Source organism: Heteronotia binoei, chromosome 6 (genome assembly GCF_032191835.1).
Source record: "Heteronotia binoei isolate CCM8104 ecotype False Entrance Well chromosome 6, APGP_CSIRO_Hbin_v1, whole genome shotgun sequence".
NCBI lineage: Eukaryota > Metazoa > Chordata > Lepidosauria > Squamata > Gekkonidae > Heteronotia > Heteronotia binoei.
The window spans coordinates 136,221,596-136,227,595 of NC_083228.1; positions in this window are offsets into that span (position 1 = coordinate 136,221,596).

Below are 6,000 nucleotides of genomic sequence, written 5' to 3' on the forward strand. Positions count from 1 at the left end.
AAACTTGCTTTCATCTCATTGCATTACTGAAATTGCCTCCCCCTCATCATGTGGCATCTGTGGCTGCTTAGGAACAGGGTGAAGCAGCAGTGAGGTTGTGACACCATCATCCCTGCCCGGCATTCCCTGATCTGACGCCAGAGCAGTTCCTGTTTTGTTACTCTTCCTCAGCAAATCTGACTCAGGGCTGTGCCAAATGCAGACCAAATGAAAAACGCTAAATGGAGAGAAATCATTCAAGAGCTGCAGAATGGAGCTTTGGCCATTATTTCTCTTGTGTGTTCTCACTTCAGAAATCCATTTTTCTATTACTTTTTAAATGGTTGGCTACTGTTTGTGTGGGTACGTTAGGCTGTTAAGAAGAGGACGTTTGGGAGGTGGGACCTAGGAACCCCATGGGATTACAGCTCATCTCCAGACTAAGGAGATCAGTTTCCCTGGAGAAAACAGATGCTCTGGAGGGTGGACTCTACGACATTGTACTCTGCTGAGGGCCCTGTCCTCCCCAGGCTCCATTCCCAAATCCCCAGGAGTTTGCCAACCTGGATCTGGCAGCCCTATTTGGAGGTCATTAATTTATGGGGTCACTATAAGTCAAAAGCAACTTGAGGGCACTTAAGATACACCTTTGCTCTGGTATTTTGGTTTCTTTTCCTCCTTCTTTACATCATGTTCCTGCAACTGCATTTGTTAAAAACTGAGGACTTGTGCCTGGACTGATTCACTCACAATGTTGTTACATTACAATAGGAGGGACGGTGGCTCAGTGGTAGAGCATCTGCTTGGGAAGCAGAAGGTCCCAGGTTCAATCCCTGGCATCTCCAAAAAAGGGTCCAGGCAAATAGGTGTGAAAAACTTCAGCTTGAGACCCTGGAGAGCCGCTGCCAGTCTGAGAAGACAATACTGACTTTGATGGACCAAGGGTCTGATTCAGTAGAAGGCAGCTTCATATGTTCATATATGTTCAATAGCTGCATTTTGCTCCATTAGTCTGTGCTCACAATAAAAACTTTCTTCCCGTGCTTCTTGGGGCTTCTTTCTGGGAACTTCACACCCACCTGGAACAAGTCTTCCCACAGGATATAGAAACTATGTATTGGTCTCTATTCCACAAGCATATATTACCGTAGTTCTTTTGTCAGTAGCAGTCTATCTGATTTACTTCTCAGCAAAGAGGACATCATTTCCTACTTTTCATGTGCTCAGTGTGGCTTACATTAGCACAGCTCTGCATAAATGTATCTAAACCAAAAGGACATGGCAAGTCTTAACTTGCTCAGTACCAATGTGTTCTGGAATTTCACCTGTAATCCAGGTACGCCTAGTTATAAATACAATCTGGAAAATTTGCCATTGTGCTACAGGCAAGAACTGTATTGCTTGCTGTGTTGCATGTATGCTCATCTTTTCCACAGGTGACTTACGAGCCCTTTCTTCTCCATTCAGTTCAGTTCAGTTCAGACCTTTATTGGCATAAAAGCAATCATGATTCACAATTAAACGTAGGTACAAAGGCCTGAAGTATAGGAAAAACAATATATAAAGCAATTAATTAAAATGGCAGCCAATGATACTAATCAAAAGTAGACACCCAGCAATTAAAATACAGAAGTTTGATTAACTACAGATACAAAAACAAATACTGAATTAGTAATTTAAAAAACCCCAACAACAGCACAAGTGAGCTTGTAAAAACTATCTTACAAGGAGGTTTAGCAACCTGCTAAAAATCTCTAAAGCGAATCAGGAATTTAAGTCTCCAGAGAAAACTATTATAAAACAAGTTAAAAGCTCAAGTGTAGTGCCAATTTTGTTAACAATTGGAATTTTAGAATGCTTCACAAAGCCATAAGCTCAGCACAAGAGAACTAGATATACAAGCAAATACTGTGAGATGAAATATACAGAAATCAACACTACAAGGTAAGCAAAGCTCCGTATAAACCAGAGTTGACTGTCAGATGCCAAGTGATGAACCAACAATAACACACAGAATTTAACTGATTTTTTAAGTTGGCTGCTATTGCAGCAACCCTGCAAGCATAAGTAACAAGTTATAACAAGGAGTGATAGCCTCACAAATCCCAGGAAAAAAAGAAATAAAACAAAACCCAACCTGGAATTAAAGGAACACAGTCCTGTACCTGAGACTATCAATCACAGAGGCAACCCCCCTCTCTCCCCCTAAACCATGATAATATCTAGCATCAGAACAATAGAAATCTCTAAAGCCAATATGTAGCAATAACAATGAACCATCAATGTTTATAGATTGCATGAGTCTTGAAAACATAATACGGAACCAGAAACATGGCAACATTGTTCTTTAGTTCATTTCGTCATCAGATGACGATGTAGAAGGGCGATGTCGCTTCGAGTTGGCTTTTAGAGCATCGGCCAGAGGTTTAGAGTTTGAAGGAACTTCATTCCCAAAGCCAGATCGTCTACAAAATAAAGCTTGTCTCTGAAAGAAATCTGGAAGCGCATCAGATTTTTCCACTTGTAGTGAACTCGTGCCTGCCACAAGGCTTCAGTAATGGTCTTGAGGGTCTGACGCTTGCTGAGTACTACAGGAGGTAGATCTTGGAAAACTAAAATCCTGTCTCCTTTAAATGTCAGATGGCCTTGGCTTTGCGCAGTTTCTAAAATTACTTTTCGGACCCTAATATTGGGTATAACTGCAATGATGTCACGAGGGATTATGCAGGGGGCCCAAACAGAAAGCTTTAGAAAGTATCGGAGCCGTAACTTCGGCCAACTCTATAGTATTTTCTAGCCAGTCGGAAACAAAAGCTACCAAATCAGCATTCAGTGTTAATTGTTCATTGAAGCCACGAAATTTGAGGTGGGATTGACGCGCCTGCGACTCTAAGTGAAGTACTCTATCCTGCATGGTGCCATTTTCTTGTTGAAGGGGAGTAACGTCCTCCTTCAGAGAGAGCCCCATTTCTTTAGCCCCTTCTGCTGTTTGATGGACTGCTTGTAGGACTTTTAAAGTCTGAAAACTGATCAGTGAGAGGCTGAATTAGTGCCATCATAGTGTCTTTACATCTAATCTCCATTGAGGCTAAAAGTGAGATTAACGCCGGATCGGTAGATGGCGAGAAAACAAGGGTGGCTGAAGCCTCAGCAGCGGCCATATTGTTAGCTGCAAGTAGATTGGGGTCTTAATTTTTGTCAGGAAGGGATTTGGTGAAAAACCCTTGCTGCTTGCTGAGTTTGAGGCTGCCTTGTCTCCGCTTTTATTTCCCATGCCTAGTAAAATAAAAGTTCAGTTGAAAACCATGATAGATGTGGTTCAGAGGGTATTCGAGGGAGGGAGCACTTCTCTTAGGCGGCCATTGTTTTCGGCGCTGAAGCCATGCCCCTAGATCCACAGTTGGTCAGAGTTTTAAGTTTTACAACTTTTTAATAGCAGGGTTAGTGAACTCTTTAATGGTTAACATCATTTCACAAGCCTTGCCTTGTTAAGATCCTGCAGGGCCCTGATGGTGTCTGGCAGAGAGTTCCACCAGACTGGGGCCAGGACTGCAAAAACGGTGGCCCTAGCTGAGGAAAGCTGGGCATCTTTGGGGCTAAGGATGACCAGTAGGTTGTTTTCTAAGGAACGTAATGTCATCCTGGGGATGTATCTGGTCCCAAAGATACATTGGTCCCTGACCTCTCAAGGCCTTAAAGGTCAACACCAAAACCTTGAAATTGACTTGGTATTCCACTGGGAGCCAGTGCAGCTGCACTTGGGGCTGCCCTTGAAGAGTGATTTGAAGTTTAGAAAAAGAGCACTTCCAGGTCCTGACTGGAATCTCTTCTATGAACACACAAAGCCTGTTTTATTCAATCTGTATTGGTTCCTGGTTTACTTCCATGCTCAATACAAGATGCTGGTTTAGCCTCAAGAGTCCTAAATGGCTTAAGTGAACTGTACATAAGGGCTTTCTTCTCACATATCACCGTGTCCTAGAGAGACAGTCCAGGAATGAGGCCTTCCAATGGAAACTGGTTTGGTGTGATGTAAGGTTGGCAACAGGGATACATGGGAGGGCCTTTCTGTTTGCCTCCAGGATGTGGTGCTCTTGAGAAGGCGTTGCGGATTATCAAGACAAATAAACATTTTTTTTTTAAAGGCAGAAAACCTTTTATTATGAAAGACCAGATTGACAGCTTGGTGATTGTATTGTTTTCCTGTAAATTAATTTATCTGCGGAGTTGCACTATATTGTTTTAATAGTTTTAAGCTGATGCATGCTTTTTATGGGGCCTTGCATGAGGCACCTAGGGAGCCTCAATGAAGGTAAACAGGTGGTGTAGAAATTAGAAGATTACAAATAAATAAATACATAAGGAAGTTAAATATTTAAGGCTGGTGTAATCTAAACTCTGCTAATGTCAGGTAATACTGAGCCAGTTCTCTGGAATGGATTTTGTGAAATGCCCTGAGTAAGACCTTTTTTTATAGAAAAAGCCCAGCAGGAACTCATTTGCATATTATGCTACACCCCCTGACACCAAGGCAGTCAGAACTGCATTCCTGTGTGTTCCTGCTACAAAAGAGGCCCTGGACCTGAGAATATCCAATTTATTCTAAAATTTAGGGTTTGTAGAATCTTTCGGGATCAAGTGCCGTGTTCTACTGGAGAAAGTTTTCCTTCCAGACGTTTCGTTCTCAGCTGCGGAGAACATCCTCAGTGGCGTTGCAGCTGGAGCAGGCGCTCAGACCTTCTTGGCTGCTGTGCATTGAGTGGGGCCAGGGCTGCTGGAGAGCTGCTATTTGTAGGCTGGAGGGGGTGTGATGAAAGGGCAATTGGTTTGTGGATGTGCCCATTGTTTGGTGGGGCTTCCTGGAAGGGTAGTGATAAGGAAACTGGCTGTTGAATGTGACCATTGTTCTGTGTTAATTGCTGGGAAGGTTGGAAGGGGTTTGAAGATAAGGAAGATGGTTGTTGACTGTGCTGATTGTTCTGTGGAATTTGCTGGTTGTTCTGAGACTTTCTGCAATTTATAGTCTGTAGGGTGTTTTGCAGAGCTGGGTACCAAGATTGGTGGATGAAAATGCCTTCTTTTCTGTTAAAATTGTGCTGGTGTTTGTAAATCTCAATAGCTTCTCTGTTCAGGTGGGTATGATAATGTGAGACCGTAGAAAGGACTTCCATTCTTTCAAAGTGGATGACGTGGTCTCCTTCTTGAAGTGCATGTTCAGCTACAGCTGATTTTTCTGGCTGAAACAAGCGAAGTGTCTCTTGTGTTCGGTGAGACGGGTGTTGATACTGCATTGGGTAGTGCCAATGTAGACTGCACCACAGGAGCAGGGTATTTTGTAGACTCCAGGGGTTGAAAGTGGATCTCTCATATCTTTGGCCGAGTGCAGCATGTGGCGGATCTGTTGTGTGGGCTTGAAGACTGTGTCAACATTATGGCGTTTGAGAATTTTGCCAATGCGGTCGGTGACAGATTTTATGTAGGGCAGGAAGGCTGTACCCACATTTGTGTGTGGCTCGGGATTTGGTGTGGATGGTCTCCTGGGATGGAGGGCTCTTCTAATTTCTTGTTGGGAGTATCCATTGGCCTGCAGTGACTGTTTGAGGTGGTGTAGTTCCTGTTGGAGTTGGCTTGGTTCACAGATGCGTGATGCACGGTGAATGAATCGTTGTGGGACCCAGGGGGCCGGTGCAGCGGCCTGCCGAAACAGCCTGTCACTAATAACACAGGTCGAGATGCAGGACAGGAACCCGGAAGTGACCGACAGGCTGCTTCAGCGGGCCGCTGCGCCAGCCCCCTGGGTCCCACAACGATGGGACTGATGCCACAGGGACGGGCTCGAAACACTCTATAACCCCTCAAAAGAACAGCAGTCTAGCTCGCTTCCCCCGAGCCCTGCCGCCATAAGCCTCAAGGGGGCTCATTTTGCGGCATCTCCGGGCAGGAGGGTGGCACCCGCATGGGACACCCTCCCGTGCGGAAGGAAGGAAGGAGGGAGGGAAGGAAGGAGGGAGGGAGGGAAGG